Source organism: Asparagus officinalis, chromosome 5, assembly GCF_001876935.1.
Source record: "Asparagus officinalis chromosome 5, Aspof.V1, whole genome shotgun sequence".
NCBI classification, from domain to species: domain Eukaryota; kingdom Viridiplantae; phylum Streptophyta; class Magnoliopsida; order Asparagales; family Asparagaceae; genus Asparagus; species Asparagus officinalis.
In genome coordinates, this window is record NC_033798.1 from 53,623,137 (window position 1) to 53,634,351 (window position 11,215).

Below are 11,215 nucleotides of genomic sequence, written 5' to 3' on the forward strand. Positions count from 1 at the left end.
ACAATGTCGTGTCCCGCCAATGCAAGTATAGGTGTTAACTCTCAAGGTCTAAACTGATATAGTGGATGTCCAACACATGGACTGCATATGTAAACTGTCCAACACATGGGCTGAAAGTGATAAGTGTCCAACACATGGACTACACATCATAATTGCCCAACACATGGACTAGATGAGTTATATGAACAGGTGCATATATCCTAATTTCTCACGTGTCTCGGTGCGCAAACCTAAACTCGTGTCCGCATGTCATCTCACATGTAAAGATACAGATTATACATTAATTTCTAATACACGTCATTCGAGGCGACTCCTCATTCATATTTAAGCACGCAGCAATAATAAACAAACATAAACAATTTTAGTTAAACTGAAATAACTCAAACAGATTCAACTGAAGAAGTACAAAAGAACGAAACTCCTCATCAGTCGACTCATTGGTCGACTCATAAGTTGACCAGACAAAGCACACAAAACTAAGATTTTTCACATCAGTCGACTCATTGGTCGACTCATCAGTCAACTCATGAGTCGACTCATTTGTTGACTGAGCAGAAAATCCCCAAATTTCTGTTTCCGATGATTTATCTGTAAAAACGTTAACTAAAATTCTCTTCAATCATGTCCAGCAATATATTTCCGATTCTAACTCATGAGTATCAACAGAAACTAAAGGGGTTTGCATGTCAATATATTTCCGATTCTAACTCATGAGTATCAACAGAAACTAAAGGGGTTTGCATGTGATCACTTACATTAAAACCTTAAAACTAAAGGGGTTTGCATGTGATCACTTACATTAAAACCTTAATCATATAAACATGTTTAAAAACGTATGGAAAACAGTAAATCGCATTGAATATCATGTTTAAACAAATTTCCAGATCTGGATCTTAATTTACAAATTCATTTGTGATCTTTTTATAACTGAAAAAAATATAGATCTTGCATCTCATAATGTAAAGTACCTATTTTTATGCATAAAATATGTTTTAGGCTCAAAATCCAAAATAAAACTCAAGAAAGCTATACAAACAGTGGGTGTAGGATTTGGCGAGATGTTACTCGCCTCTGAAGTGCTGTAAACTCCTGAATCCGATGAGAGGACAATCCCCTTCGATAGCACCACAAAGATCCCGCTGAAAACTCCTCCGAAACTCCTCCAAAATCACCAAAACGAACTAGGGATTGAGGGGAGAGAGGGGCTAGGGTTTTCTCTGGGATTCAGATGGGTTTTTGGGTTGGTTTTGGGTAAACTAATATATATATAATATGGTTAAAACCCGAACAAAACCCAACCAAACCGGCAACTGAAAGAAAATCCGAAATCAGCCCGTCAGTCGACTCATTGGTCGACTTATCAGTTGACTCATAAGTCGACTGAGCAGACACAAATTCAAGATTTCGTGCATGTTTTGCTATTCAGCCAAAACCAATGCACAAAACTCTATGAAACCACACTCATACATATCTAATGACTTGTTACCAAGTATATCTATGACCTCAAGTCATTTATCGCAAATAAAATTATTTATTCACTAATAATACATTTATACTTCTAACAAAGTACGGGGTTCTACATAATCCCAAGAGGGTTCTAACCTCAAGGTAAATAGTACAAAAAAATAAAATCTAACTACAAAATAAATTATAAAAACTAAACTACAAAATAAATTACAAGAATTAAATGCGAGAAAACAAATCTACTCTATAAGCATGAAATAAATCTAATCTATAAGCATAAAATAAATCTAAGGCAAGAGAAATAAATCTAATCTATAAGCATAAAATAAATCTAAGGCAAGAGGGTTCTAGCCTCTTGGCTATTTAAGTAAGAAAATAAAAAGATAAAAATATTAAGGCAAGAGGGTTCTAGCCTCTTGGCTATTTAAGTAAGAAAATAAAAAGATAAAAATATTAACAAAGAGGAAATTCACCACCCAAGAGGGTTCTAGCCTCAAGATGAAAGCAAACCTCACTCTTGATCTTGATCTTCATCTCATCTTCAACTTCATTATCAAACAAAGAGAAGAAAAGAAAAATATGAAGAGGTGAAAAAAATTCTTTTATTGATTGTAACAAAAAGTTACAAAATTAGAAGGTCTTCTTAATTAAGAGTAACCCTCCTTTCTAAATAGAGTTACAAAATTATTCACACCTCTAACCCCTCACTCTCTACCCCTATTTATAGTAAACATCAATGAATATGAGTCATTGGATCAAACTTGGGCTCCAAGACAACAAAAATCAGCCATTGAAGCATTATGCGCGTTCTAGCATCAATGTAGGCATCGATGCAGGCATCGATGCCGCCATCAATGCCGCCATCGATGTCCACTATTTCCAAAATCTGACTCACAAATGGCTTTGTCTCGTCGAGATAGGCTATTTTCATATATTATATGTTAAATTCCGCCTTTTGGATTGAGAGATATCATCGTTTTTTTACGACCAACCATCTTGAATACATTTTCTTTTCATATTGGATTTTTTTTATTTTCTCCAGCTTCTATAGGCTACTCGGCTTGATTCTGGGCTTAGGCTTTTTGGCTCTTGCTTGTGTTCTTCATTTTATTCATGGGCTTTTGTTGAGAAAAGAGATTTTGGTTTTATTCTTGATTAACCTGCAATTAAAGATAAAAACAATTATTAGTGATATATTTATTCATTAAAAATAGATAATGAGGGTATAAAATTGTAATAAAAATATAATTATCACATGTGATATATTAGATCAATTCTACCCAATCACCAAGCATGTGATAAAAAATGCATGTCAAAGAACTTTTTTTTCATCGAAGGACCTTATGAGTTCTAATGGACCATATGAGTTCTAGCTAATAGATGTTGTTGGACTCATAATATCTTAGGAATATATAACTTTTTATATTTTCTTTTTGTTTACCATAATAGAACACATTGAATTTCTATTAGGATCCTCAATTCTTAGAAGTCGGTTTAAATAGATCTCTATACTTGCTATTTTATCTTGATTTGAAAGATTCAATTCGAAATAACTTAAAAATCAATGAATCTAGTAGCAATTTCAATATGATTTGAAGGACTAATTTCAAAATATCTTAAGAAGTTAGGGTCTTAATAGCAATTTAACTACTTTGAAAGGCTAATTTCAAGCATGAAAGATTAACAGACCAATATAGAAAAAAAAAACCCTTCTATTTATTTGATGGCTTTTTCCACCTAGGAGTGTACCCACTTTTTAACCTTGATGTCTCAAAGTATTTTTTACACTTAGACCCAAAGTTCCAATCTTGTTAACCCTTGATACCCATAATTACATCTTTAACAATTTAACATCCAAAGTTTGGATCGTATTTTCACTCTGATACCTCATCCATATTTCATTAGAAGAATTTTGTTAATTTTCTATCACATCCTTAGCATGTGATTAGCATGTTATACATTTAAATCTATTTTACCTAGTCACTAAGCATGTGATACAAATTTAACAAAACATCGAATGGGATATGGATATGTGTATCAAAATAAAATTTGAGGAAACTTTGGTACTTTGTTATTGATTTTTAGTCGAGAGAAATAGAGTAACCGATATATAGAGAGAGAGAGAGAGAGAGAGAGAGAGAGAGAGAGATGAGTATGCTTGGTAGCAAGCACAAATTTTGTGCTTAGTAGTGAGATGTCATATTCTCATTCATTCCAATTCTCAACCACTCCCCAACTCATGTGAATGTGAGTCCCGTTTTTAATGAGTGGAGGGGAATATGCCACATCACTGCCAAGCATAAAAACTTGTGCTTGGTACCAAACATACCCATTTTTGTCATATATCTAATACTATTATAAAAGTGTGTTGGTATGCTAAAATATATTTTTTCCAAAAATACCCTTTAAAACACATACATGCATACATAAAACATATGCATCCATACATAAACCATACCTCATACATACATAACCCCCAATTAAATGCATTATTATTCATAACCCCATACATAAACCATACCTCATACATACATAACCCCCAATTAAATGCATTATTATTCATAACCCCTAAAATAATTTCACCATACATAACCCCCAATTAAATGCATTATTATTCATAACCCCTAAAATAATTTCACCATGACTAAGTTGGTTATATTTTTATAACCTCCCATTAACATATTAGTCTCTTATAATTCTCACTAATTATCACTATTATAATTAAAAAAATGTTACAACCATTCATCTTCTTACTAAAATACTATAAATCATAACAAATCTCTTACAAAATGAATACACCATATGAAACCCTCATCGTCTCCATTACACCTCTCAAATCCTTGAACGTCTTTTTGTCCCGATTTTGCCTATTTGGAACGTCTCTTTATCCTGATTTTGCCTATTTGGATTTCATTCTCTGCACAACCAACCACTACTTACCATCTCTTATTATGATGAGATTAGCATGATTTATAGTAAAAGATTCTTTGTCTATCTTTCATAGAGAATGTTTCAACTGATTTTTTACCATTAGAATTTCTCTTTGCTTGATATGGCTTATTATAATTTATGTCTTCATTGGTCAATCAAGATCTTTGAATTTTGTATTTAATTTTTATTTTGAGAGCCATAAAACCCAATCAAGTATGAAATTCATGATTTAACAAAATATGTTTTATTTAAAATATTTTATTTAAAGTAATAAAATACATAATTTATTTTTAAGTTATAGTTGTAATATGCTATCAAAACTTAAGATGGTGCAAATGGGTAAAAAAAGTTGGACATAATAATAATGTCTCACTTATAACCTCTTCATATTCATAACCTCATAACCTCTCCATTAGTTACCTATAAATTTTTTATTTAATCTCTTACTCATAACATCTCCTAATCTTTAACTACATCCATTAACCTCCATCACTAATAATAATTAAACCCCACCCCCACCCCAGCAAACACTATCCTTTAATTTCAGCAGAAACTAAATATACTTAGTTTTTATAACTTCCCGATAACAAATTAATCTCCTGCTCTCTCTTTCTTAATTCTCACTAATGATCACTACCATAATCATAGAGAATATTCAACTGTTTATTTTTATACTAGCCACTATAAATCACAACTAATTTGTTTAAAATTTTCTATGAATTCTCTTTTAAGTATAATTTCCTACTTCATTCTTAACACTTATAAAGTAAGATTTCGAAATAAGCTAAATATAGAGTGAGGCTTCGGGACATGTGTGTATTATTTAGAGCTCAAGGTCTTAAGACTAAATTCTAGAAATGACACGTCAAGTTACTTCACTTCCAACTGATCAAGTAAGACAAATAATTGAAGATGAAACAAAGAGTAGTTTCCCATATTTATATGAATGAGTTTGAGATTTTTAGGTTCTTCTCTTACTATGTATATGCAAAGATCTTTAGCACTAGCATAATATGCACATAGAAGTCCATATTTTCCAGCATAACGAAGAAAAAGATTAAAAATTTTAACATCAAATAATATTCAGTCTGTTATTGTGGAAATTAACTTTGAACTGAGGATATACTTTGATCATACCCATCATGATGGTTCCTTAAAAAATCATGTACTGAGTTACAAAATCCAACCTTCACAAAAAGTTTTGTCTGATTGAAATTTATAGGTTCAACTTAAAAATATTGCTAGAGCAAAATAATGACACACATTACTGTAAGACCCCATAACTTTTTTGATGATGTTTATTCTTAACAATTGAAGAAGCTCTGATTAAGTCTTTTTAGAGGACTATATAGATTTTGGTTAATTTTTTAGCTCTGGTAGAGTATTTTTTTAGTTTTCATAGAACATAAAATTTTCATATTAATACAAAATATTTAAATTATTATTTTACAATCAGTATGTTATTTATCCATCCTAATGGTATAACTATATTACAAATTTGTGAATAAAAAACCCCAGCATGTGCTAAATTATAAACGTCAGACATTATGTTAAATTATAAAACAAATAAAATTATGCTTTTTAGGTTCACGAATTGAATAACGTCTTTCGTGTATTCCATAAGTTTTATTGGAAAGCTCTGGTTTCATAAAACTAAAATTTTAAAAAAATTATAGAGTAAACCTTTAAATTTGCAAAACAACCCTAAAACTTCATAATTTTATAGATATGCTATAAAATTTACAAAAAGGACCTTGAAATGTCACAAATAAGCCTCATAAAAGATTATATTTACTCTAGGATTTTAACGATAAAAAGGTAGCAAAAATCCTCAAATTACACCTAACATCAAACTTATAAATTAATCCAACAACGTATAACACACGTGCACTATACTATTATAGAAAGTTTAAATGGAAACAACCAAACTATTTTGTTAATGGTTGGAACCATCCCAAGACTAAAAATACAAGTGAAGGACTTTAAAAAAAATTAAAACTTAGAACGCTAGCTATATAAAGAAACGAAAGACAAGAGCTTTTTTCATCTCAGTCAACTTATGCGAACTAGCACGATCTTCAAATAATACGTCCTAGTGTGCAGGTGTGTGCGTGATGGTAAATAATATATTATATTATATATATATGGCGCGCGGCGCTGCGCTGTCGCCCCTCCGGCCCTGGGACTTATAACTAATATAATATAATATATATATATATATATATATATATATATATATATATATATATGAGAAAAATGGGTATGCTTGTACCAAGCACAAATTTTATGCTTGGTAGTGATGTGTCACATCCTCATCACTCATTACCATGTGAATGTGTCCCATATTTGAATGTGTGGAGGGGGATGTGACATATCACTACCAAGCACAACTTTTAGTGCTTGGTACCAAGCATATCCATATTGCGCTCTCTCTCTCTCTCTCTCTCTCTCTCTCTCTCTCTCTCTCTCTCTCTCTCTTCTCTCTCTCTCTCTCTTATATATATATATATATATATATATATATATATTATATATAGTATATATATATATAATATATATATATATATATATATCTATATATATATAATATATATATATATATATATATATATATATATATATATATATATATATATATATACATATATATATAATATATATACATATATATATATATAATACATATATATATATATATATACATATATACTATATATATATACATATATAATATATATATGATATATATATAATATATATACATATATATATATAATATATAACAGTATATATATAATATACATATATATATATATATATACATATATATATATATATATATATATATATATAATATATATATATATATATATATATATATATATATATTATATATATATATATATATATATATTAGTATATATGGTGATGCTTGGTACCAAGCACAAATTTGTGCTGGTAGTAATGTGTGACATCCTCATCCACTCACTTCCTATGTGATTTTTCCCCACATTTGAATGCGTGGAGGGGATTTGACACCTCACTATCCAAGCATAACTTTATGCTTGGTACCAAACATACTTCATATTTCTCTATATATTATAATATATATAAATATATATATATACTATATATATATATATATATATATATATATATATATATATAATATATATATAATATATATATATATATATATAAACATAGATTTTATACACGTGCAATGCACGTGGTTAAATACCATGGACAAATATTTTTAGCTTATTTTCTAACTAAAGTTTTTCCTCATTCTAAGTTTAAATTTGTGCTTACTTTTATCTCTAAGCTTTAATATTGTGATTATTTATTTTATTTGCATGTCCGTTGTAAATCGGGCCACACCCGAATAAAAAATTTTATGTTGATATTTGAATTCACAGAAAACAAATATAATTTGAAGCTAATTTGAATTTATATATTATTTTGACTGACATGAAACCAAGCTTTACTTGAGAAAGTATAGTATTGTAAAAATAAAAAATATTGAAATAGTGTTATACAAGAAAGGTGAATATTTAAAACCAATAAGGCAAAATGATTGATTAAAAGTATTCTAAAACGATACAAAAGAGAATATGGAGTTTGTTTTCTTAATCATTGATAGGCTTCATAAAAAATTATAAATTAAAGATTAATGCTAACTCTAGTATATTTTTATATGATAAAAGTATCTACATGAGCATATAAAAGCACTAAAAAAGTTCATAAAACTCCCTTCTAAAGATTTCTAATTTTACTCAAAATAATTAAACTATTCTACAAAATATTCAGAAAATATTGTCTTTTATTCATTCTATTTTATTTTTTATTGAGCTAAGATCAATCCATCTTCCCCTTTATCTCTTTTCTAGACAATTCTAGAGTAGTGTCTTCATCATCTACATCGATTGTGATATCAGACTGAAGTTGTATTTTTTGTGCTGCTATCTTCCTGGGCTCATTAATCTTTTATCCTCTCTTTTAACTTCACAAAGAAGTTAAATGTATTTTTGATATTCAACATAAACTTCTTAAATATAGACTTAAACTTTATTCTATTTTATTAAGAATAAGTGTTAATTTTATATATATGAAATTCTTTGTATTCCTAATTTATTATTTATTCTATTTTATTAAGAATAAGTGTTAATTTTATATATATGAAATTCTTTGTATTCCTAATTTATTACTTAAATAAGATTGAGAGCTACCTCTGTTAATTTTATATATATGAAATTCTTTGTATTCCTAATTTATTACTTAAATAAGATTGAGAGCTACCTTTTTTTTTATAATGAGTTCTTCTGATGTTCATCCAATAAGAGTTCTGCTATGTCAATAATATTATCTTTACTCCATCCCTGTCATTTTTGACAAAGATTTAAACTAAATACCTACATTTTTCGTTACCAATTTACCTTAGATTATAACATTAATATTTAATTTTTTTAGTATTTAAAGAATAAAATATGAAATTTATGAATACGTACTAATTTTTCTTATATCTTCCATGGAGAATTTTACTTTGATTAAGATAAAATTATTAAATAATTCTTCAATGTAACTCAGTCACTACTTCTTTAATAGATATGCCTTATGTTAATGCCAATTCAAGTGATTCATGAATGTTTTCTGAATTTTAGAATTATTTTCGTCATTTTCCCATTTGTAATGGAAATAGCTTAATTCTTTTGAAGAATATCTTTGAACATTCTGATAATTTCTTCATATATAATTCTTTGTATTCTTTTATCCTATAAATATTATTAACATTAGAGATTGATATTTCTAAATTATAGTCAATTAATGCTAAGCTATTATATTATAATATTTTATTATTTTTATGGATTTAAACATCTATTAATTAATGTTACTAATATATTTTTGCTACTCCAACTTATTAATAAAATTATATGCAGTTACTTTAATTTATATAGTGATGATAACTTTTAAGTTATAATATTTTTAAAATTTTTATTCCTTAATCGGATGTTTTTAATCAATTCTTACTACTTTTGTGTGACGCCCCTGAGTTCACACAAGGCTGCAGTCCAAGGTGAAATCAAGAATGTCAAACCTGTTATGCACCACACCGTGTAATAACATGTTTTACCATCACAATTACTATCTCTCTAGTAGAGTCAAATAATAGGTGTAGGTATAAAAACAAGTAAAAGATAATACAAGAGTCAACTGATGAAATAATAGAGATCAAATTAATACTTTATCATCTAACATACCAAAGTACAAGTAAATATTTGAACTGTATAGACTGGAATTTCTCAAAAAGTCTCAAATACAAATGTCTGAATAAAAGGAAATAAGGCACATAGCCTTTACAACTATTAGAATAAACTCTCAAAATGTCTAAACAAATCCTACAGTGGAGTTCAAAAGCAAAATATAACTATAATAGAATAGCTGAAGCTAAAGTACCTCACCATCAACCTGCGACTCTCCGGGCTCCGGGCTCGTTACCTAAAAGGGGGAGGGACAACGAGCGTCAAAGCACTAGCGAGCAACATAACAACCAACCCCAAAGGAAAAGGGCTCGTTGTATGCAGAAAATACAGTTATAACATATATAGAAAGACATTAATCCTATTTAGGTAATTACAATATGAGCATAAGTATGTCTAGCAAAATAATCCAAATAAGGAAACCCTCATGTATATACCATATAGCTCAAATTGTAAATACCTATGAAAAAGAGGATTTTAGTATTTAGGAAATTACAATACGAGCATAGGTACGTCGAGCGAAATAATCCAAAAAAGGAAACCCTCATGTGTATAGCTTGTATCTCAAATTGTTAATCCTTAAATTCAAAACCCAATATCTAATACATACATAATAATGAAAGAAAACAACATCATCTTAGAACTAAAATACCAGGTCATATCACAACCTATATACGTGTCATGTCCGGCCTATGTAAGAATAGGTGCAAATTTTAAGTTCTAAACTGATGCCCAACACATGGACTAAAACTAGATGTAATGAATGCCTAACACATGGACTGCATATAAAAGTTGTCCAACACATGGACTGAGGGTGACAAATGTCCAATACATGGACTAGGTGAAATATATGAAAGATGCATATACCCTAATGCCTCACATGTCTCAGTATGCAACCCTACACTCGTGTTCGCAAATTATCTCACGTGTAGAGATACAAAATAAACATAAATTCTAAATGCAGATATCCGAGGTGACTCCTCACTCATATAGATGTAGCCAATAACAGTAAACATGCCAAAACAGTTTCGGTTAAAAACGAAACAAACCAAACAGATCCACAACGAGGAAAAACTAGGAGTTTCCTCTTCAGTCGACTCATGAGTCCACTGGGATCATTGGTCGACTCATTAGTCGACTTAACAGACATAAAGAAGAAAAACAGGAAGAAAGTTTCTCGTCAATCGACTCATTGGTCGACCAATCAGTCGACTCATGAGTCGACTGATAGGTCGACTGATTGGTCGACTGAGCAGGAAATCCCCTGTTTTCTATAATACATAATTATTTGTAAAAAAAATTCTAACATAAAGATCATCTTCATCAGTCTTAGCAATGCAAAAACGATTCTTACACATATGTATTAAACTAAAACGAAAATATTTGCATGATTATCTTGCATTAAAACCCTAAACATATTCACTCATGTTTAAACGTTTTGAAAACAATAAATCACAAGAAACCATATTTAAAATGAATTCCAGATCTGGATCTAAGTTACAAAACAATGGTGAACTTTTATTAATTAGAATTCCAGATCTGGATCCACTCCTAGAATACGG